Genomic DNA, 25,467 nt, shown 5'->3' on the forward strand with positions numbered 1-25,467 from the left:
TCAAAAGAATTGGTTCGCTGGCTGATTTGAAGCTGCTTCCCAACTGCAGCGAGGAGTAGCCTTCTAACTGAGATCAGAGGAGGTGAACCAGGTATAAGGAAAGATGGTATCTGCCAGGCTGCTAAGTGTTCCAAAACCCTAACTCTATAAATAGTGAAAGGCGCTAACCACCATGCATTTACCCCAAATGTCACCACTTTTATGTACTTGAACAAAACTGGTATTTCTTCTGTTTCCTTTGGTCACTGACTTATTAGTCCATCTCTTTAGTTGTTAGTACTTGTACTAGTGTTAATGTAAGCATGTGGAACATTTACAGTAACTAGACAAATGGTAAGAGACCAATAACCAACAGAAAACTACATAAATTGTGCTTTGAGAGTACTTGCAATTCTAGGGCATAAGGGATGCCTATGGAGTACATGGTATCTTGAAAGATGTTCTCTTTTTCATGATTTTCTTTAGCTCTTACAACATTTCTTTCCAGAAGTCTTTGTTTCAACAATTCCTCTTAACTTGCATTAGGAATACATTTCAGGGGCAATTTTTCAGCATCTAGGTAGAGTTGTAAGATGATTTATTTTTCTTTAGTATTGCTTGACTGGTCAACTATTTTCATATCATTTTACACATATCCTTGAATGAGAAATGCTTAGTCTTTATAATTTACCAGGAACATTTACAAAGTGCTTCTCCCAAAGCCCCCACACTTACGATTTCAGTTTTACTGTTCTGGAATGAGTTCTGAGTATGGCTATTTTATAAAGAAAATATTTCTCAGATCTATCAGTCAGGGTTTCAGCAAGAAACTCAAGAGAAGAGCCTTTAGTTAGGGGACTAAATACAAAACTGTGAAGAAGGATAATCCAATAAGCTTACTTCTAAGGAGAAAATGGACAGAAATTAGTAACATCTGGAATCAATTAGGACTCCTGGTAGAAGCTTAAGTCACAGAGGGAAGAACAACTGTCAAGTATATGATTCCAAAACAGAAAGAAGCAGGAAAATAAAATACCCTGACCCTTTTCATCTTGCCCACCTTTCTTTTGCCAGTGGCTTTCATTTTGCCAACTATCAAGAGAGGCTAGAGGACAAGGGAGCCCAGGTGGCCTCTGTACAGATATCATCTTCTAAGGACACAGGGAGGCTAGAGAAGACAATGGAAATAGTACTATAGCAGGAGGAGCGACACACAACCCCGCTTAGGAGCTACTGTGGTACATGACAGAGGGACCAGAAATTACTTAGGATATTATAGTCTGAGATTGTTATGATACAGTGAGATTGTCTAGCCTACCACCTGCATTTTTATACCTGAAACTGAGACTAGAGAATGACACATATCCTGTGTCACAGGATAAGAAGCCTAGAACATCTCCACGTTACCACACCCACAAGTGATGTGATGAAAATTATACTTAAGGAAAATTAATTCAGCAGCAAATAACAGAATGTCTTTAAAAACTAAGACACTGACGAAAAAGACAAGTTGGAAACGCATCTGTGAGTCTGGAAGGGAGATTTCTAGGCTCCTCACCTAAAGCAATAGGAATTAGAACAGAAAGGAGGAAACAGACTACTCAAAGTAAAATTTATGGACTTTGGAAATTATTGCATGAATTAAATGAATAAAAATGAATTTGAAGTTAAAAGTGGTTGGGTTATTTTAGCCTAGAAAAACATGAGAAAGGTGGTAGCACAAACAGAATAAGGGTAAGAGCAGGAGCTGTTTTTGACTAGAAGTGTTCACTTGTAATACATGTCTTCATTCTTATGATATTTGTAAAGTATTGAAATACCAGGGGCTCAAATATTTTCCATATAACATTATACTCATTTGCTGATGAGAGGTTCTAGAGCAGTGCTAAAATCATTATTTATTGAGAGACAAAGGTAGGAATTTCTCTCTCTGATTTTTTTTTGGGGGGGGACTGGTGTACTAGCTAGACCCAATGGCTAGTGGGTCTACTAAAAGAGTGTGAACTTTTCATAAGCTCTAAGACTATTTTATTCTTTAATATGATGGTGATGAAATTGACATGGATGAATTTGAGAGTTTTAAAAGAGTAATTGAACCATTTCATACTATCTGATAAATATGCATTTAAATTTATGTATTTTTCTTGTTCTCTGTTGAATACTAACAAAGAAAGAGTCTGCATAAAATATTCATATTTTGATAGGAATTAAGACACAAGCATGATGATATACTTAATTTAATCATAATTACTTTCATGTAGGTAAAAGATTTTCATTATTTCTTTTGTTTTGATATTTTTACTTTTTGGTGTTATTGAAGGTTAAATCCAAGACCTTCACATGGAACTGTAGCTGCAGCTTTTTCAAATGTTTTGTTATGAGACAGTATCTCACTAAATTACTGAGTTCCCCAGGCTGGGCTTGAAGTTGCTGTCCTCCTGTCTCAGCCTCTCAGAGTGCTACTAAAGGAATTTTGAAGTGTGGTGATTATTATAAATATTCTCATATTCTTTTGGAAAAATTGTTATCATGGGAAACATTTCATCATTCAGTCTCTGCAAATATTAACTTTTTCTCTTTCTCCTAGTAAACTAGGGTTGTTTCTTGTCCCTGATACCTTGTTTGAACTAAATGGATATAAATTATTTTGCTAAACTAGCAAGTAAGCCAATATCACTATACCTACTACCAATTTCTGTGTTTATTCCTGTGACTTTTCCTACAATGTCATGTATTAACCTTTAAATAGTAATGTTTGTTCTGGAAAAGAAGTTTACTAACCATAATGGTTCTCTGCAATCCTATTTTTATTCCACTTTCCCTAGTATACTGTAGAAAGTCTAAAAAAAACTAAATTTTAAAAATTTAAATTTTATAAAATTCTAAAAATTCATTAATCTAATAGAAAAGTGATTTTAAAAAACTATTTCATGACAAAATCATGAGGAAACTGAATAAATTAATTTTAAATCAATCTGATTATGTTGTGTAATAATATTGTAGAGTTTGTCAATATATTTTCTTGCAAATTGGTAGGTAAGTCTTCAATAGATAGATCTCTTCAAAAAGTTACCCACTTTTTTGTTCTATTATAAAAATATTCTTTGACCTATTACTTTAATCTCATAAAATCCAGTGATAAATAACTCAGACATATTAGCTCACTCAGCTTTTCAAAATCTGCTCTTTACATTCTTTTCCTCTGTTCAGTTTTACTGAAAGTCAAACAGCCTCACAAGGCAACTTTCATTCGCGTTTAATGAGAATGCTGTCTTAATTGCTAGGTGCTTACTCCCTTTCTCCTGGGTTCATAGCTGATTACTGGAAGGTTACTGTGGGCATTCGCAGCCTGTATAAAGTTTTAGAGTCAGGGTAGTCAATTCTAATGCCGTGGGTTGAAGGTCAGCTTTATTTTTAATGGGAATTCTATTAGGAGTTTTTTGGTAGTTCTGAAGACTGCGAACATGGTGAAAAATAACCTAAATGACATTAGTTCGCATTCCACAGTCACCGCATTCTTCACTCTCAGTTTCACACCTCGTCCTGTTCCCAGAGGAGGCTGACTTCTAAAGAAATGCACAAATTTCCTAGTCTGCTCACTCTTCAGAGGGGTGAATCATAAATTGAATTAGGCTGTGTGACATTTCCATTGCCCACTTCTAACAGTTTCTACAGACTCTTGGAATGAAATACAGGTACTTTAAGGCCCCACTGTTTATTCTTGCTTCATGATATTTATATTTGCATGAGGCTATAAATACAAGTTCAAATACATTTTTTAAACAAGCTGATGAGTAATACAACCAAATCTTTTACACTTTCAGTTTTTAGAAGAAAGATGTCATTATCTAAGGTGCTAAATCCAAATACAAGGGTTTTTTTTTGAGACAAGAAATGGATGTGAGACAGGAGTTTTTGTTTCTTTCATTTTTCAGTGTAGAAATTCTGAAAGACTAAATCTAACAAGCTGTGGGCTCTGCAGTCATGTTGAGAGACATCCATGTTGATGTGCTGGTTTTGGATAGAAACACAATTAGTTGTCCATTAACGAGATGGAGCCGGATGGTCACCCTGGACATTCCTATGGACATTAGCAGTGTTTTAGAATGAGTCCCTAGTTTCAGTTGGAATATTATTCTGATGATCTGTTTTCCAGAAAACCAATGTCCAATTGTTGATCTTGTGAAGTTATTGAGAAGTTGGTGGTGAGGGTAGGATAAAAGGATCAAGAACTGCTTATAATTATGTTTCTTAGTCCTGGTGATCACGTTGATGCTTCGGTGTATGTTTTCTCATCCTTCTGTCCACAAACTTTGCCCAGTTCCTTTGAAAATTTTTGCTTTTATGATATGTGCTTGCGACAGTTGCTATTGTATGTGAAGACTCTGGCTACATTGGGGTTGAAACTTTGTTGTGATCACTATCAAAGGTCTGAATATAGAAAAAGATTCTATAATGGAGACCAAAAATATAGAATGCTTAGAAAGGCAGATGGTTATTTCTGACTCATACAAGTCTTCAAAAAAATTGTGGGTTGGTGTGGCAAGCTCGAACAAGGTAATCCAGGTGCAAGTTGGTGGGTGACACCACCGCCTTTGACACAGTCTTCTGTATGTGGACATTTTGCTGAAAAGTAAAGCAAGCAAAAGAAAAAAAAGAGGTGACTGAACCAATCTTTAAGGAAAAATCTGAAAGTTGCACGTAATTTTACTTATATGTATGTCACTCGCATCAACTCAGTTATAAGAATAAGACAGCTAGATGTCAGATAATAAGCAACATAACTGAGTGAATGCGTTAGCAGTGCATTTTACAAAAGAGAAAACTGATAATGTGAGAAATTAGCAGTGTCTGCTACATAGTCATATCCTACTTATGGAGTCTGACTATTATCATTACAAATACAATCAATATAATGTAATAAAATGGCAAAATATATTATGCAATTTAGCAGATATTAGGTAAAATAATTTACTAAAAAGTGAATTGAAATTATATGGAGAAAATATTGTCTTTTTACATCTGTACCAACCATAATATTTCTTGGTAGACAGTTTTAGAGAACTAATTTCTGTTTAAAATAAGCAACATTTATAAAGTATATCAGGGATACTTGAGTAGTGTATACTGATAATATGTTATAAATTTCCAGTTTTCTGGATGATATATTAAAAATTCAGTCAGTTTTCTGGATATCTGGCTATTTGGAATTTCTTTTAAAATGCACAAGATTATTTAATATCTCCAATATATCAATTAATATGCCTTAGTCTACCATGGAGGGTTCATATAGCATAATTTATCATTACTTGGTTCTTTCTCTTAAAATATACCTTTACATTTAATTGACACATTAATTGCATGTATTTATGGGGGTATGGTATGGGATCTCTGTATATGTATACAGTGTGGAATTATCAGAGCAGGGTAACTGGCAAACCAATCTTCTTCAACATTTGTCATTTCTTTCCATTGGGATCATTAACTCTCTTTTCTATGAGCTATTTTAAAATACAGAATTAAATGGCTTCAACCATTTCTCCTGTGCAACTATACTCCTGTGCCTGTTACGTGCCTGACCCCTGCCCAGTCTCTGAGGACCATCCTTCTACTCTTTCCTTCTATGAGATTAACATTTAGCTTTGAGACATAAATGGGTACATGCAACATCCGTCTTTCTCTGATTTACTGACTCCACTTAACATAGTGCCCTCCTGTTCCATCATATTAATGCAAATGATGCTACTTTATTATTTTTGTGAGTGTGTGTGTACTCACATGAGTTTATCACATTTCTTTATTCATTCATCAATCACTGAATACTTTGGATGATCCCTTATCATGGCAATTGTGAACAGCACTGCCATAAACATAGGAAAACAAGTATGTGTTTCCCAGATTCCAATTTCATTTCCTAGAAATGATTGGATTTAAGAATGACTAGTAAATAGAGGGCCCCTCAAAGCAAGAACTGGAAAAGTGTTGTGTGTATTTAGTTGGGACAGAGTATAATAATTCATGAAATTACACCTTCCTGGTAGTCCATTTCTGAGGGCAAGGGGAGAGTGATATTAAAGGAGCAAGTGGAGTAAAGATTGCATAGCAGACAGCAATGCTGTGCTTCCCGCCACGCAAGGTGGTAGCACTCACCTCCATCCTCCAAAAGAGAAACCTGTGTGTAACTCTTCTGCCTCTGTCCTACGCTCTCCATGTTTTAAATTCATTATTTCATCTTGCTGTGCAGGCTACTTAAACATGTCCGATATGCTCCCAACATTTATCCAAATGTGCTAGTCTATTTTAAATTTAATGATTGCAAAGAACCCCTACCTAATTTCCTGCGGCTGATCACAGTTCTGTACCACTCTGCCTATTCCTACTGTACTGTGTTCTCTAAATCATGCATCCCTTCAGGTTACCACCAAGATCCTGCTGACAGTTTTCTATGATTTTCAAAATAAACTGTGTCCTTTCCTCAACAGAGATTGCCCGTTATAATCTGAATTTTGTTTTCTGCTTAGTCTTACCTGCTGCATCCTCTATGTTTGCTCCAAAAGAAAAATGACTGATACTTCCCCAGATGTGCTTGTAGTTTCATTCTTGTAGGCCTTAAAACCAGCTCTACTATGTCTGCCTGGCTTTCTGCAACTTTGTCTTCAAGATTCAGCTTAGGTTTCATTGAAAAGGAAAACACACAGACCAGGGATTTCCTGGGGTAATATTTGACTTCCAAAACCAGGGCTAAGGGCCTCTCATCTGCTCATTGATTACAGGTTGGAAAACTCCGTTTTATCGCTCAGTGCACTGTGCCTTGAGGCACACATTACACTGTGTGCAGAGACGAACAACTGTGAATTCTGGTCTGTGTGTTTCTTGCTTTAATTCCTGAAAAAAGAAGGGAGGAGAAGGGAAAGAAAAAAGAATTAAGATGTATTGTGCACATGTATCAACTCTCCACTATAAATGTAATCATTATGTACTCCAAACATGAACATAAAACTAAAAATTAAGCACATAAAATGATAATATCCACTATGCTTGTGAAGTAAATAGATACTTCACAAGGATTTGTTCAAAATGACTTACCTGATAAAGTGCAAATAAAAATAGGGTATATATTTATACTCTTGCAAGCATTTTTCTTAAACAAATCTATTAAACATTTTCTGCATTAATTTGTGGTATTGATATTGGAAGATTCCAACCCTGGGGGTGCCAGAATCTGTGTATTCAATTCACACAGATCAACCAGCATATTTATCAATCTGAATAATTCTCTCTTTTGTGTGACATCCCACCCCCCTCTAATGGGAAGAGAAGAAAAAGATTATATTGTTGTTTAAATGAAAATATTGCCATTTAAGTATGTGATTTAAATGAAACAAGTTGAATGAGTGTGAAGCAAAAATGATTCCCCTGGTGCCAATTCCTGGGAGGCATAGCAATCAGTGAATCACTTCACTGTCGGTGCAAGCACCCATAGGGATTCCCTCAATCTCTGGATTTGTATTTGGTGGAAAATTCATAATATAAACATGTTAAGAAATCATGAATATGAGAAATCTAAATCAAATCCTTCATGAGGTGATTGGCACCAGAAGAATACTTAGAATAATACTGAATATCTTGTTTCTCCATTCTCCTACAAAGTGATTTATATACCCACCTTCACCGTGATAACATTGTCAGATAATCTAAATAAAATTACTCAATCAACTGGTTCCTGTGCAATGTCTACTAAATTAATTCCATTATTTCTTCAATGCTGAGTACTGAGAAGATTGAATACTTAGCTTTTTTTTTTTAATTTTATTTTGCAAGTAGTAAAAATGCAACAGCATAAGACAGAACAAAGCTGATCGAGACAATGCAGTGAAATTGGTACAGGATTTCACAGTAGGATACCGGGATAGTAGTAATAAGTATTGTGGTATAGCTCATTAACTTCACAATAATTGTCCAGTCCATTAGGTATAACAAAATCAAAACAAAACCAGAACATTATAAAACCAATTGAGAGTATTGAATAGAGCAAAAGAAACATAACAAAACAAAACAGTGAAAACAACCTTTGCCTGCAAACAGAAGATAAAAGGAAATCTCCCATATTTGCCATACTGCATATGGTCATCCTCCCAAGAGATGCTGAGACATCTATCCCCAGTAGCTACGGGGTAGGGGGTGTATGTTTGATTTTCAGTCCACGTGCCAGTAGGCTCACAGGAGCCAATGGTTCTCCTCCTGGACCTCGCTGGGGGTGCTTACCAAGGGGGTGGAAGAATAAGCTGCCTGAGACCCACCATGGCTGTTCTCGATACTTAACTTTGTTACTAGAATATCATTGATTATTGGTTCTTTCAGGGCTACCTACAGAATGAGAAGCTCATGTTGCTGGAAGCAGTGGGTTATAACTGACAGTTTTCCTTTTGCTGTTATTAGAACTCTGTTCTTTAAATTGCAAATTTTGATTAGGTAGTTTCTAGAAGGTTCTTTTCTCGAAGAGAACTTCTACTGACAAACAAGTCAGTAAGTTCTAAGTTGTAAGTGCTGTTAATTTCTGTGCTTTTCTTTCAGTAAAAAAATACAATTCCTAATATAATATGGAATGTGAAAAAGAAGAGAGAAAGAAAGAAAGAAAGAAAGAAAGAAAGAGAGAGAGAGAGAGAGAGAAAGAAAGAAAGAAAGAAAGAAAGAAAGAAAGAAAACAGAAAAAGAAAGAAGGAAAAAAGGAGAGAAAAAGATAAACTTGAAATCCATGGGCTGACTTAGTTCTTCTCTCTGAATTTTGATAAACATCCTTGTTATGCTTCTTCCAGTACGAAGCAAGCATCTATGACAGATACTGAAATGCTTCTTTGATATTCTTGAAAACAACCTCCCACCTATTTTCCTCTTCCTCTTTCCTCTACTTCCTCCTTTATCAAGTCAGCTGTTTTCTGACACCTGATTTCAACTTGAAACATTAATTTGAAAACCTCACTGGATTTCCTTTACCATTTTCTCCACAGTAAGGAATGCTCTATAAGCTAGCGTTAGCTAATTCGTGCCTAGACAATCTTGGCTAGTGTTTGGAAAGGGATTTGTTTTTATTCATAAAAACACAGCATTGATTCCGATCTAGAGACTTTTGAAAGAAAAGTTATCTGTTTTAATTTTTATCAAAAGACTTTTGTGTTACCGTGATCTACTTTTTTTCAAAACCACATTTATGGCAGAAATCTCTTATAGACCTGTTAATTTCCTTTTTAAAAATCTTAATGTATGATAAAAGCATTCCTTCTTGTTATCAACATACTGCAGTTTAACCTATGGTTCACTATAAAGTTGAAATTATTAAATATGTATTTCTTCTTTCTTTACTGTGAATTTTTTATTCATAGTTGATGCATCTAATGTGATATGAAATTCACAAAATGGATACAATGCTTAATTTCAAGACAGCTGACTATGGGGTATATATTCCAGAAACACATCATATGCATTATCCAGGTTACTACAAATGCCAGTTTCTGGTTTATATCTAAACACATGAATGTGCCCCTTTGAAGTTTTCTTCTGTGCAGATCTTTTTCACAGAATTCTTGACTATTATCTTGTATCAAACAGCTAAGTGAAAATTTAAAGCAAATAAAAGGAAATCTCCAAGTTCCTATGGTTTATATCATGTATGTAGTCACAGAGGAGCAATCTCCAGTCATGGGTAAATGTTCCCTTTTGTGCTAATGTAGGGTCCTGTCTGGGAATTCAAATGGGTAACCCAGGGTTACAAACATCTCCAGCACATTCCTGTGTTATCACTGTCTTGTAGACAGCAGTTCTCATGAAGCACTGGACAGCGTTTGCTGAATAACATTCCAGAAGATTTATTATTTAGCAAATATAAACAGGCCATAGAAATACATACATACAAATGTATACATGTAGTGATACATATGTAAGCATATATATATATATATATATTTTTGTTTGTTTGTTTGTTTGCTTATTTGTTAAATACATTCATAACTGGGTTAAGAACATAGCACATACCATGGCTTTTTTCACATGTTTACCTAGACATCGACAGTTTTTTATTTCTTTGTTTTTATAGTTGCATAGTATCCAAGAACTTTACACATTAGATTCTTTAACCAGTCTATCATGGATATATATGAGTCTGCTGCAAGGGTTTTGTTTTTTGACTTGATTATTATAAAATACTGGTCTCATGTTGCTGCTGTGGTGACTCTATTAAATAGGAATAAGTTTCTATATGTAACTTATTCATGTAACTTACTCCTCAACTTCTAATAGAAGTAGAAGATAGTTGCAATTTAAGTTCAAATATATATTACTAAATTTACTAAACAAAGTGAATAATAGTTTATGCTTTTACAACCACACGGATTAAAATTCTATCTATGTGCCTATCTCACTGTCTTTGTAATTAAGTTTTTCATATCTATCATTATCTGTCATCTAATGTCTATCTATGTACACTTGTCCACTGTTTAAATAAGTAAAAGTAACTGTATTTTTACCCACCAAGACTTATGTTTAATTTTCCTGCTTACAGGAGGGTTCTCATTCATCTTTACAAACTATTACATTATTTGACTCATCATTCTTCAACTTAAGCATATTCTTGTTTACTTAATTCAAAATTTTCATGTGCCTACTCTTGCATCTGCAGAGACTAAAGGTATGGCTCTGTTTTGACTCTACTTCTTAAGCAATTAGGCCTCTGAGGTGGAGATGACTGCAGGGTCAATGGAATTTTCCTTCATGTGTGTCTGTTTATCATTGGAGGAAGCTGAGTTCCTGTTATGTAGAGAGCTTGAATAGATCTGAATTTTTCTATGGTTCTGAAGTAGGACTGTTATGTATGGTTCAGACCAAAGGTTACAGTAACAACCAACTTAATGGGCTTGTGGTTACTTCATCATTCATAATGCCTTTCAAAACTGCACAAATCCTTCCCCATTCTTAAAGATGAATCCCTAATTATGGCAGGCCGTTTGACCTCACTCTCGGTTTCAGATTCCAAAAGCATATGGGCACTGTAAATGGACCCAGCAAGCAACAAAGTATAAACTACACCAAAGCCCATTTCCAAGCAGGAGAAAAAGGCAGTCTTGCTTCCACTGTGGCTTATTCCTTCTTGGACCTTTTCATACTCATTGTGAGTCCGCCCAAGAGTTTGGCAAGTGTACAGTGAAGGTATTTACATTCATCTTCCCAGAAACAGTGTTAGCTTACATTTCCTCCTGCTTGGTGACTACAAGGCAAGGATACTGGGGTCCAAGGAAACTGGAGAACTCAAACAACTACTAAGACCAGAGGCTCATGTGCACATGTACGTATGCACACACGCACACACACACACACACACACACACACACACACACACACACAAATACATACAGACAGCTGCAGAAAATCGCATGAGACACTGAGACCAAGTATCAAAGACATTGCTTGGCCTGCCCTCTTCAGATTGTTGATATAGAAAGGATTTACTACGTATACTTCCTTCAATCAGGGCCTATCACACACTTAACATTCTCTACACCACTGCACAGATTTCAGACATTCTTCTACCAAACCTGTGACTTTCACCTTATCATAAAAAGAACTTACACTGCCCAGCACGTGCCTTGATGGGTGAGTTGCTTTTTTGGTGTAAGCAACTTGTTTATAAGAAAACAACTGTAAGTATTCTAAAGGACAAATTAGAATCACTAAAATAAATAGAAGAAAAGCTAAAGCCAAGTATTAGCAAAGAAAAATAATCTAATTCTAACAAGCACTATTGTGTACCAACGGTTCTAGGCCTCAGGCTTTCCCTATTTTTTATTCAAGAGGAAAGAAGAGCTTAAAAGTGAATCTGAAAGGGTTGGAGTATCAATAAAATGTTTCAAATTTTCACACCTCTTTACTACCGCAGATCACTCCTAGGATTACCAAGAGTAAATAACTACCTCACTAAATCCAGGCAAAATGCATATTTATGTACAAAAGAATTAGAATTTAGACGTTCCCCTATGACACAGAATGGTAATACTGACTCCATGAATACAGTGTATTTTCTTTTTAATAAATTTATTTTCCCAGGATATCCATAGATACTGAGATATAAATTGATAACATTAAAATATGGATTTTTACCACTATCTCAATATAACATGGCTCACATATAGGTAATGAAAGAAAGAAAAATCTCAAAATTTATTATTTGCTGTTTCTTTCTAGGAGGTTCCTTACTTACTCTTTTGTGTGGATATCATGGCATTTATAACTGAAAGTCCAGATGAAGGAAGGGGAAGTCTTTCATACGTTAAAGATTTGAAAGTGGGGAGAGAGAATGAGAGCTTTTTTTCCACTGCACAGCAATCCCATTATTAGATTATTGAAAAAGATTGTTACAAAACAACAAATTTTATTACCCCAAAATCAAATAGTCCATAGATCCAAAAGCCACTGTGTATTTTGGGTTTCTCACTAATTTATGTAATCTTTTTTTTTTTTTAAAGCTCCTTTCTTCTCTGATTCAGCAAATCACTGGAATCCATATGTAAGAAGCATCAGTCAAGCAAGTTATATATAACGTTCTAGGCTAAGTCATTGACTCATATTTCAATGGGATTTCCATTTCCATAATGGGAAACCACTAGCAATTTGTATTTGCATCTTCTTACTCTTACATAAAAGTGAGCAACCTACTCTATTCCCTTCTTACTCATCTACCTTGCTCATTTCTAAAAGACTAAATAAAACCTTTCAGGAAAACTGATATTCCTGGCATATGACACTAGAGAATAACCATCCAAATATCTTCATACCAAGATACACAAACTACATTCATAAAACTGACTGACTGAAGATGGCAAATATCTTGCTCTAGGTATATATATATTGTTTTCAAAAAGTACAAGAATGACACACACACACACACACACACACACACACACACACAGATTGACTTTTATTATTATAAAAATAAAGTTCCTTAGTTTGAAATGCACACATCACTGCCTCTGAGTTGGCAACAGAATTCAATCTCTACTCTTTCCCCTGTCTCCTAGCAGCTCTTCCTCACTTTTCCTCCTCTGATTTCTCATTTTTCTTCTTAAATACGTTCATGTCATGCCTCTAAATTATGAGGTACAATTCCAAAGATTTGGGTGCTACTGATAGCTGGTAGCAAGCAGTAAAGGAAATGCACACCTTTTGAACATTGGTAGCAATGTTAACTCAGCGAGAGTGGAGCAACCTTCATCCTGTGGCTGGAAACTCTGGAAAACAGCATTTCTCTTGAATGCTTGGGGTGTATTAGATAAAGACAATCAAGCAAATCACTTTGCACAGGGCCTGAACGATAGTAACCAATCTACAATTGATCACCGTTTTGTTAGGTGCTATTGTTATGGAGTCCAGTAACTCAAGAATTATACAGTCAAGTTAGAAACCAGTATGATTCAGTTATTTTGGCTTAAGCACCTGCAGTAGTGGTAAGCAGTTACATATAAGATGGAACTAAGCAGCTTTGAGGGGGTAGCTTTCCTGGAGAAATGGAGTCCTGACTGATTAGCCAGGGTCTCCTTCCCTCCAGAAGATCATAGAGAGGAACAGAAGTGGAAATCAAGGCACTTAGGAAGCAGCCACAACCTTGTAAGAGATATAAATATTTTGGCTGGAGGAAGGAGAACTCATCTTAAGGGATGTCTTAGCATAAATCCTCTCAGATTTTGCTGAAAATCTTGAGAAATGTAAGTTTAGGGAAGGGAATTGCATAAAAGATGTCCTTTAATTTTGACTTGGGCTAAGTTGTTCAATGATAGCTTAGTTGAAGACTGCTTACCTTGCATGCTTGAAACTCTGGGCTCCATCCCAAGCACCACTGTTATACACACACACACACACACACACACGAAAAAGGCTCATTAATATTGCAATTTGAAAAATAGTTTTTGAAGTAGGGAGAGGAGAGGGTTCAAAGTCAGGAATAAATAATCTCAAGAAAAAGAAAGAGATACTGGAAAGTTTCAATGGAACTGCAGGATAATTGATCAGAGAGAGAGAAAGAGTAGATTTTGGAATAAACTGTAGCATTACAGATAAATCCACCATATCATTACCTAAATCCTCTGTGACATTACAGATCCTCTGCATGTAGGCTGGTGTTCTGTTCTCCCTTCTGTCTTTAAAGACTATCATGGTCATCATTATCTTTCCAATAAACATTTTTATAAGTTTACCTCTCCTACACTCACCTGGAAGTCTATAACACTGATATATTACTTTTTAAAAATTATATTTATAAGGGGCTGGAGATTTAGCTCAGCGGCATAAGTGCCTGCCTTGCAAGTGTGTGGTCGTGACTTTGACCCCCAGTACCGATAAAAAAGAAAAAAGACAAAAACATTATATTTATACAATCATCATCATACTACAGCTTACTTTCTCCATTCATTATTTTTTGAGATTTACATATAGTTGTAGGTGTATGTACAGTTGTATAAAGAACTAATTCAGTGTAAGTTTTTAACGATTTTCTTTTACTGGAGTAAAGACTTGATAGTTTTACTTTACCTGTTTAAACATGGTAAAAGTTTTTGCATATAGTTTTGCATATAGTTTTCTCTTAATATTTTTAACATATTCAACAATGACCAAGAATCATGCTGTCTATTCCTTCAAGTGTAAGGAACAGACAGTCACTAAGGGGATATTTCCTCTCTCTTCCATGTTACTGCTGACTACCATTTTACCTGCATTTTCATTTTAAATCTAGTTCATTACATTTATTCTTAGTGATCCTTAGACGCTATTTGTTCTTACAAGTGTACTTGCTGCTTCTTTTGCTCAATATTATTTCCTATATATTATTCCTTTTAAAAGGAATATATAGCATTCCTTTTAAAAGTGCTTCTTCTACTCATTTTTTTAAAAAGTCATTGAAAGAGACAATTTTTCATATTTTACTAGCTCTGAAACTTGGGATGAATCTTATAAATAACAGCATATCCAAATTTAATTAACAGTATTTTTCTTCTATTGGTACATCATACATTTGGTAACATCATATATCCAGTGAAATATGGTAGCTCACTTAGTAAGGAACTGGGAACAAAGCAGCTCTCAGCCTTGGTATGTATAAAAGTATCATTATTTAATCGTCACTCACTAATTCTGAGCATGGAAGTTGAATTTGACAAGCATTTTCCCCTAGCACTTTGAAAACACTGTTCCATTTGTTTCTGGTGTCTATTGAAGCTGTCAGTTTAATTGTCATTTCTTTGTAAGTAATTTATCTATTCTTTCTCATAGCTTTTAAGATTGTTAAGACATATAGGGTTGAGATTTTTCGGTAAGCTTTCTTTATTTCTGAATCTTGGAGACTTTCCTGAGGAAGTAACAGGAAAAAATTGAAGATTTTAGACAGTTTCTGAAGATAATCATGTCAAAGGTGCAGGTTTGGTGATGGCTGAGCTTCCAGGTGATTAAAGAACTCGACCATAAGGAGGTTAGCATGGAAAGGAAATGGGCGACTGGCTGTGCTGTCCACTGAGCTTGGGAATTCCTCGGCAGAGAGCAGCACAGTGGTAGGGATAAACGCAGAGATAGATAAAAATGATGCATGAGAAGAAAAACTAAGAAAGTTGGCAAAGCCAGAGACAAAAGGTAGGGGGAAAAGGTGATAACAGTCTTGGATGTTAGCTTCCAAGGAGCAGATTTTTTCCTGTACAGGAAAAGTAATAGACTTAGGCAACATGGAGCAGGTTAGAGAGTGTGAACAATTCACTAACTCAGGGATTGTGCAGAGAGCATTACTCAGATAATCAACTTCTTACCAAGATCTTTTAATCCAGCCCTGAACATTCTTCCATTCTACATAATTAAAGCTTCACTGAGGACAAGTTCAGGTGCCCACTAAATATTCTGATATTGTTCAGATTTTTAACTTTCAAGTTGATTAAGATTACAGCTTTTTTTTTTTTTTTTTTTTTTTTGGTCTTTTTCCTTTTTATTGGTACCAGGGATCTAACTCACGACTGCCTGCTTGCAAGGCAGGTGCTTATGCTGCTGAGCTAAATCCCCAGCCCCAAGATTACAGCATTTTTGTTTGTTTGTTTTGCTTTGTTCTATTTCTGAGACAAGGTCCCATTAAATAGCCCAGGCTGGCCTCAAGCTCATAGTAATCCTCCTGCCTCAGTCTTCCAATACTGAGATTATGGCAGAATTTTTAAAGTAGAAATATTATATTGGAATAAGAATTTTAGGACATTTGGAATCTCATAAAGTTAGCATTTTGTATTTTTATAAACCTTTTCAAAGTTACTGTTTAGTCCATTTTAAGAGGTATCACATTAATGACCTGCTTTGATATAATTATGCATGCAGAATATACCAATTTAATTGTTATATTTATATTTTACTCTGTGTACATTGACACTCATGACAGGGAGGTCTGTATTAAAGGAATGAGCAAGGCAAATGGATTTTGTTAATGTTCGCACATTTGTACACTTTCTTAAGCTTTTGCCTCTAAAGCCATTTAAGTTTACCCCAATGTGGAAAAACTATTAACTCCCATATAGGATTTTTTCTATCAAAGAGAAGATGCTAAATACAATTCCATCTGTCTCTGAATGAGTAGTACTCTTAGGGGTGTCAGTTTATGGGTGTATTTTCTACTAGGTGTACTCCTTATTAGTGACAAAAACTTTTTTAAGCATTGTTTTCCACAATAAACCACTTTAGTCTACTTTGAACAGTGATGCATGTGTTCCCACTCAGCTAAGCTTGTCTCAAATACCAACTGGGCCCCTTGCTCTAAATTTCAGTGCTCACTTTGATGCTCACATTCCAAGGCACTTAGGCATTGTAGGTGCATCCAAAGTATTTTTAGTGGCAAATACACAAGGCATAACCGTACTGTTGAGATGAACGCATTATGACTGAAACGTGAAGTGTCTCCCAAAGATGCAAGCCCAGAGGCTTGATCCGTAGCACAGCACCTAGAGAGCTGATGGGATCACTGACTTCAGTGATGAACTGATGTGTTGATGAATGAGCTCAAAGCTCAATCAGGTCGTTAGAGTTGAAGCCCATTTGGGAGAGACAGATCACTAGGGACAGGGAATGACCCCAACCCACTGTTCTCTGCCACTTTCTTTCACTTTCTGCTTCCAGTCACCTGGAGGTTAGCAGCTTCTCTTTGCCATGCCCTTCTACCCCGATGATTGTGCCTCACTGCAGGCTAAAAGCAGTGGACCCTGCTGACCATTGACTGAAACCTCTGAAACCATGGGCCTCTTTATCTTAGGGTAAACTCCCTCCGGTTGTTTGTTTGTTTGTTTGTTTGTTTGTTTTTAACCATAACAACCAAAAACTGACTAATGGAAGAAGTGTCAGAAAATATTCAAACTTAAAAATACTTGTTTTTTAGATTGCTCTTCCCTTTTGTGTGCCAGATATATTTAATCACAATGGTCTGGAACTTCTTTTTCTGTCATTATTTATTTCTACGTTTTATTCAACAAGTTGTTCTATATGAAAATGTTACTTTCTACCTATGATCAGTTAAAATTATTTCTGATTTTTTCCCATTGTAATCGTATTTCTTTATTTCTTTTCTACAACTTTCAGCCTATTTCTTGATACATATTGAACATACAGAGTAAGACCCAAGTTGGAAATAAGTAAAAACACAGAAAAATGCAATGTAAAGATCAAACGTTGCAGAGAGTACATGACCACACATTAGACTCAATGGAATTTGCTATTGGTGAGTAAAGTACTTTGGCTCTGGATTATAGTTGAGAAGTTTGAGGATGTTTAGCATTTCAAATAGAAGCTTCATCAATATAAAACTGGACACACACACACACATGAGCACACATGCATGCAAATGGGACACATAAACGTATTTCCACCTGCCAATTTGGGCTCTACAAGACAAACTAAAGAATGCAAGAATGATTTGTCACATGTGTTTCTCTGCTTGACTTCTTGCTGATATGTTGTTGTAAGGACCGTGATGGTGTCTGTGTGTTTACACATGGGAGAATTTGCCTCTTAGCAATTGCCCTAAACACTATAACTTTGCTGCTCAGAATTACAAGAATAACTCATCTTTTCTGAAGAACATTTATAAGTATAAAATTTAAAGAAACAGAACTATAATTCTAATATTCAGGAGTAAAATTGTTAAAATATTGGTATATATACTTGTCAATAGGAAAGGACTTTTCACTGTTTTCATTATTTTTTCCCTTAGTAATAGTTTTGAACACTTTTCCTATAATTTTTTTCTGAATTGTTCTATTATACTCTTTGTATATTACATATTATGAGTCATATTCCTCTACCCCTTCAAAATATGTTCTACTTGACATGCATGAAGAGTTCAGCTAGGTTGGATTATTATGTCTATCTTACTTTCTCTAATTTCCAACCTACCTAGTACAGATTATTGTACTAGCCTTCATTCTAGTCTGAAAGGCTTTCCTTTCCTGTTTCATAATTATGTTCATTTATATTCTAACACAATGATGAAATAAAATCCTAAATTTTATCCAAATAAAATTTATCTTTAATTATTTTTGTAAACTTCATATTCCTGTTGAAAAACTTTAATAATAAGGTATTTTACACTAAAAAAGTCAATCTTAAGTGGTTAACTCTTGTGCCTTTGAAGTTTTTCTTCCATTAAATGTCAAATAATTATTTGGTGTATTGTACAACAGTTTTGAAAAATTTTGTCTGCTTGTTTGTTTTGATAGGTGAGATTTTCATACTGAAAAGCAAAATACTGTGAAACACCAGTCCTCCTGACAGAGTGCCACTTAGAGTTCCTGTAGGCAGGAAATCTGCTCAGAAGAGTTATCGGTCACATCCTATTATAACCCCACTGAAAGACCCTCCCACAGCATGCGCAGAAGCTGTGTTCCGGATAAACCACTAATAGACCATGATACCGCCTGCAAGGATTCTGGAGTCTAGCTTTCTCAACCAGTGCATCCCATGGCCAAAAGCTCTTGCATTTTCCTATTGGTCTGGGCAAGATTTCCATAGAGCTGAACAGCAGTCCGATTATCTTTTTTACAAGAGCCTTTTCTTTCTTCCGTTTCTTCATTTTTGATGTTAAGTCTTCATTGTAGTCTGAAAGTCTCCTTTCCTGTTTACTGTTATCAACCACAGGCATTTACCTAATAAATTACTTACTTCTAATTTTGTGTTGATATCTGCCTCTAGAGGGCCCAAATGAAAGCAGGTGTTTTAGACCTACTTGATCTCCCATAATTACGGTAGTCTGTTTGTTGAGTTGCAGAGTTGGTATTAATGTACAAATTGCATTTCTTATTTTGCATTAATTCAAAAACAGCTATCTCTGTACAAAAGCATGACCCATAGAACGACAAAAATTAACTTTATTTCACCACAAAAGCCCACCCAACATTCAGTGAGAAATTCCTTTCACTTGCTTAAAAAGTTGAAAACAGATGTTTTTTGTATTGTATCTTCAAAACTGCTCACTTCAGACTGCAAGCTAAAGAAAAGGAAACACGATCCAGACCTGAGGGCTCAGCATCAAGAATTCTCTGGCCACCACCCTAGTTACCAACTCTGAAAAGAGACATTAGGGAATCCCATTCAGCGTCCTCTCCAAATGCTATCACTTCCAAAGTTCTTGTGGTTGAGGAACTCCCACTTCCTGTTGACAATTTGAAGAGGCTGCAAAGGTTTGGCAACATAAAATGAGCTCTGTATATAGACAAATTGCCACAGTTACAGTTCTTTGTGTATAAGAACATGCTTCCTCCATTAAGATACAATTTAAAATACACAAAGTCCATCAGAAATGGTTTCAGTCATAAATATTAAATATGATTCATTCACTGCATTTAAAAAGAATCTACACAAAATAAAGGGATTGGATTAAAAACAGCAGAAACACAAACTATTCACAATAACTTTTAGTTCAAAGTAAAGGATAAATAAAAAGATATTGAACAGACATCATGTTTCCTAAAACTGTTTTCCAATCCATTTTAGAGTAGCAGCAAAACTAGTATCTGATGAACTCACAGGAATTCAGGGTGGAATGGTGGTAGAAAGAAAAAATTCTCTGGAAAACAAAAGGCCAGCTTGTTTACACTAGAAGATTTGCTTTTCAGCTTATGCAAGTTCTAGCAGGCTGTGTCTACAACCAGCATTGTTCAAGTGGACTTTGCCTAGAACAGGGTCCCTGATGGTTCCAGTAACCAAGTAAAGTTTTAGCAGAAGAAGGATCCCTCCTTTATAAAGCAGTGGACTCGAAATATCAATGTCCTATTTTCTTCTGATCATCTCATCTCTGCAAAGAATTTTCACACCAGACTTTGAGGAGGTTTGGGGATAACCTTCACTGTCTGCATGTGCTATGCACATTTTCTGTATCAGTGTGTTATGAATATTTCTTATGCGTTTGTCATCAGAACACACTATCTTAAAGATGGATGTTTGTATATTCTATTTGTCCTTGCATCCCCAATGCTTTGACCTCCACAAGTGGTTGTCACTTGAGAGATATTTATTATAGTCAGGAACACCGAGTACACAATGTTTAACTTAGTTAATACCTGACTTTCACAATTTGAAAGAGAAGATGTTAATTTGACCTCCTATGTAGATGTTTCCAAACCTTAAAGTGGGAGAGTGCAGCAGGCAGAGGGGCACAGAGCTTCTGAGGTCACATTGCATAGAAGGCATAGAGTGAGGGGAGGAACTGGGGATGAAATAAACCCTTCTGGCCATGATCCCAGTGATCCTCCTGCTCCCACCAGGCCCCACCTTCTACAATAAGTCTGTTCTAAGCCTCAAAAATCCAATCCCTCTTCAAAAGGCCCACCTTTGAGAGCATGAGGCTTTGGGGGATGACTTGACATAAATTAAAACATTTTTGACCAAGTTAGTCCACATTTTGAGCTCTTTCCAGCAAATTTGTTTCCAGCAGAGGCAGGACGATGGTGACTTTGGGGCAAGTCCAGGCTACCTAGGATGTGCCCTACTAGCCTGGGCTATACAGCAAGACCATGTCACAGAATTGGACCTGTAAATGAATGCATAAAGCAATTGGTTAAAATTAATAATAAACACACAAACAGCTTCAAGAGAGTTGTTCAATATCTGCCTTTCATTCTTTTTAAATTAAAGTACACATTGAAAGATTGTTGCCCTAGAATAAATTACAGGACATTATGGCGGTAGTTCAACATGGTGGAAGGCTAGACCCCAGATGCTTACCCTGACCACCACTTCCTCCCTCTTCCCCGATTACAATTTTCTCCTTCCTTTCCCAGTGTGTGCAAAGGAAATTTCAATCAGCTCCTTGTGTATCATCAATGCCCACCCTAAGCACCACATCCTATCAAAGGTCACATATACCCCAAAACCCACATAACTGGGCAGCGAAAAAAGCCACTCTTATTAGTTGTGAGTTCCTCTTCATGCCCTTTAAATTAAAGGGCCACTTTTATTTATTTATTTTTTTAATATTCTATCCCTTTACTGTGCCAGAAAAGTCTAACGCATATGACCTTGTTGGAGGAAATCCCTTTTCTCTCATGTCAATATGTGCAAAGTACAAAATGTGGGCACAGGAATTTCAGATATTTGGAAATTAACTCCCTTTCTCTGCTTTTCTTTTTCTCTCTTTTCTCTTTCTTCCTTCTCTTTCTTCCTCCCTCCCTCCATTCGAATTTCTTTCTTTTGAAATTGAACACAGGGTCTTCTTACTGAGTTACATCCCAAAGCCTTTTTATTCACTTTTAAATTTGAGGCAGGATCTTGCTAAAATGCTGAAAGGATCAGGATGGGTTTAATTTTGCAATCCTCTGGCCTCAGCCTTCCAGAATATGGGATTACAGACACTTGCCAACACATCATGCTAGGGGGACTTCCTTCCAAAATTTTATCTGATGGTACTTTAAGTGTTTCAAGTAGAAAAATCATGAGAAAGTTCCTTCTTTCAAGGATTATATTAAAATCTTATAGCTGTCACCACGGAACAAAAGAAGCTTTTAAATAATATTTTTCAAGAAGTCAGTGCCAAAGTATGATGTTCATTTTTTTTTTCACAAGAATAACACCTTTTGCTAAGTTATAAATCACTTGCAGTAAAGAATCTGCTTTTTCAGAAATTCAAATTTAGTGACTATTTTGCTACAGTTTTGTGCCAAATTATTGCACAGAAATAATCTTAATAATAACCATAACTTGTCATGTTCCATATATTTTTGAAGTACATCTAATTTATATATAATATGCATTTATAAATTTATGTGTTATAATTCTCATGACAATTGTTAGGTAAATATTATTATGCCTTTTTTAGGTTTAGAAAATCTAGACTCATCTTTAAGTGACACGACCATTTTTGCAGGTTGTAAAAGACTAAATTGATCTTTAAATGTAAAATTTTGTAAGTTCATAGTGAATGTTCTTGACTCTTTGCTTAATAATCTGCAATACAGTGTGAAATATAGGAACTATGAACAGAGATGCTTTTCATTTGAGTAAGAATTGCACACTAGTAGTGTGTCAAATTTCAAGTACCTTTAATAGCTCCAAGACTCAAAATAAACCTTTGAAAAAACTTAATTTAAGATAATCTACATTTCCTGTTACATATAGAATAGAATGCAGATTATCAATGATAAAATAATACTGTGTTCATATTGCTTCTGTTTAATAATTTTTTTCAGTTGTTCATGATGTGCTTTGTTGAAACTGTGTGGCAAACTTAGTTGATGTCCATTGAAATATAAAAATTTTCATGACAAAATTAAAAATTAGCCAATACATAGCCCAGGTTACAATAGAAATAAGATCTTTTAGGAAAATTAGTGGTCCCTTAAAGTAGATAAAGAAAATATCATTAAAAAAACCTGATCAATAATATAATTGATAGATAATTAAGACACTTAGTCCCATGATAGCATTAATTAATTAAACTTTAAAATTATGGGAAACTGGTATAATAGAAGGTTTATAAAACTGTTAAATTCAGTAGTTTGTATATTTAAAAATTTAAATTAATTGATCAGTTTTTCAACTTTAGCAGTATCAGTCTTGGTTTATTAATTTTGGTAATGTAAGATTTGGTTTTTACTGCAGCCCAGTCTGTGAGTTTCGTTTGCTGCTGAAGATGGATGAGTTAACAATAACCATTCCGTGATTTAGGCAGAACCCACACACAGGTGGTGAAGGCAGCGTTGGGGAATCCAGCTACAGCTACAAAGGGAAATTATGATTTTCTGCCACAGAAAGCTGCAGCAAGTATAGTACAGGGTATTTTAGGCGGGAGAAAGTAATCTTCTCAACAATGTTGTATGAGTCAGCTCTCCCATCCCTGAGAAGACCCAATACTCACAGTTCGAAGGAGGACAGATTTAATTGGTTCGTTGTTTCGGGGGATTCAGTCCATGGTAGACCAATTCCAAAACAGAAAAATCACAGTGGAAGGGCATGGAAAAGCAAAGTCGCTCAGTTCATTGAGGCCAGAAAGCAGAACACAAAGGACAGAGCTAGAGGGGAAGGGTTGAGTGGTCACACCTTCAAAGATCACACCTCTGTGACCCACCAAGCATACCCAGGAGTGTGCCTTACCACCTCCTAGGAGCTTGAGTATCTGCGAGGAGCTTCAAATCCAATGAAGCTGACATATCAGGATAAATAGTCACAAATAAAGTTGATAAAAATTATATTCTTAAATTACCATCGAACAAGTTGCAAACCATCGATTCTGATTGTGTTCAATAAAGAATTTGGTCTCTGAGACCAAGAAGACTGAATTGGTCATTGCTTCTGTGGAACAGTAGTCAAGTGAAGCACACGCAGCCAGTGGACACTACTACGTGACTTCTGCAGCTTTATTGTTTAACATTTTGTGATCAATATTGAAAACACGTTGATAGCTACAGTTGGAGGAAGGTAACTCGGTGAGTTTCCCCCACTCTGAAAATTCACAAAAAGCTTGATGCCAAGAGGTCCTTGGTAGCAGTTCTTTCATAACCCAAGGGACTTGTCGGACATGCGTAATGAAAGCCAGAAGAAATGTATGAGGCATTATTAAGGCATACATTCCTCACATATAAAAGCCTCTGAATTTTCTTCGTGTTCATTTATTTGAGGGACATCATTGCCACGGGAAGAAATGGAACTGAATGTTCACATAACATAAGACACTATTTAAAAAGAGGAGAAGCAAACATGAAACTGAAATTTCCATGACAAAAAAAGATAAAAGAAAATAGTTACCCTTTGTTTAGTCTCTGTTAGAGAACAAATACTCATAATTAAACTATAACTGGAATCAAAGTGTAGTTTGGGATAAACAACCTAAATGGCCTCCAAGACAAATCACAGCACTCATTTCTCCATTGTTGGTTGGTTCTCTCCGGTTTCACCGGAAAGCAGGACTGCAGGAATTGAGCTTCTCTGGGTCCCCGTGAATCACATTATCTTATGCCAACAAGTTTAGGAACTTCTTGAATCTGGCCCTTCGCTCACCATCTGGAACTACTTCATAATCTCACTGCCGGAAAAATAAGAAGCGAAAAGAAAAGAAGAGAGAGAGAGAGAAGGAATGAAACCAACGAGGAAGCGGGAGCGATGCTGCTGTGTGGTCCTTCAGTAGAGCTCGCTGTGTCTGCATGACCAGGTGTCTCTTTCGGGAGTGTCCTACCAGCTGCAGTTTCTAGGACACTTGGTTCAAGATAAATTGCTCCCTAGAAATATGCAAGGTCCGTGGCCTTATTCTAGGTTTCTAAGAGGAAAAAAATATGTGTTTTTAAAAACATTTAACTGAAATCTTTCATGCTGTATCAATTCTTTTTGATGATTTCTTCTCCAAGTTACTAGAATTCTTATAAAAGTGGAGCAAGTTGTGAGGATGTTTCTCTGGAGCTGAAACAACTTACAGGGCATATGCCTTGGAGTATGTCTGGTCATGGGCAGGGACAGGAAGAAGGGGCTCTAGGGTCGGGGGAGGCACAAGGCAGACGGTTCGTTTGTAAATATTGATGAAGTTTGACTCAGGGATAACCTTTTTACCAAAATCCTTGTGTGTACTCCAAGAAATTCTAGTCAGTCATTTCTTAGGACAAACCAGATGGAAAAACAAATGCAGAACTACCCTTAGGTTAGAGCCCTGTATATTTATGACATTTGGGAAGCTACACCTACCTTGAATTTATAAAATTCAGCAGTTTTAGTATACATCTAGTGTTCCAACCTATAGTACACATTGAAACATGGAACATATAATGTAATACAATGTCTAGAGCCTTAAGAAACCTCCAGATATTGCATTAGAAAAGTGTGGACCCTGTCTTATTGGCAGATTCTATGATTGTTTCATTTCCCCACAACTTCACAAGAGGAGAGAACACCCTCTTTGTGAACTTCCTAAAGAAGGGGTCAGTAATGAAGGCACACACCCCACACAAAGCCTGGGGACTA

At 36.0% G+C, this 25,467-nt stretch overlaps 2 long non-coding RNA genes across 2 annotated transcripts in view; one reads left to right on the forward strand and one right to left on the reverse strand.

Moving 5' to 3' along the window:
* The window catches only part of LOC134475277 (uncharacterized), a 431,885-nt gene that overhangs the window by 362,485 nt on the left and 43,933 nt on the right, over window positions 1-25,467 (forward strand). The window lies entirely within an intron of this gene.
* On the reverse strand, window positions 19,377-21,651 carry LOC134472891 (uncharacterized). Its single transcript, XR_010042906.1, has 2 exons — window positions 20,855-21,651; window positions 19,377-19,698 (listed from the first exon to the last, which is right to left on the reverse strand). It is a non-coding gene; the product is annotated as an uncharacterized LOC134472891 (long non-coding RNA).

The sequence above is a fragment of the Cavia porcellus genome, unplaced genomic scaffold (genome assembly GCF_034190915.1).
Source record: "Cavia porcellus strain 051 isolate PalLab524CR breed Dunkin Hartley unplaced genomic scaffold, mCavPor4.1 scaffold_2, whole genome shotgun sequence".
Taxonomy (NCBI): Eukaryota; Metazoa; Chordata; class Mammalia; order Rodentia; family Caviidae; genus Cavia; species Cavia porcellus.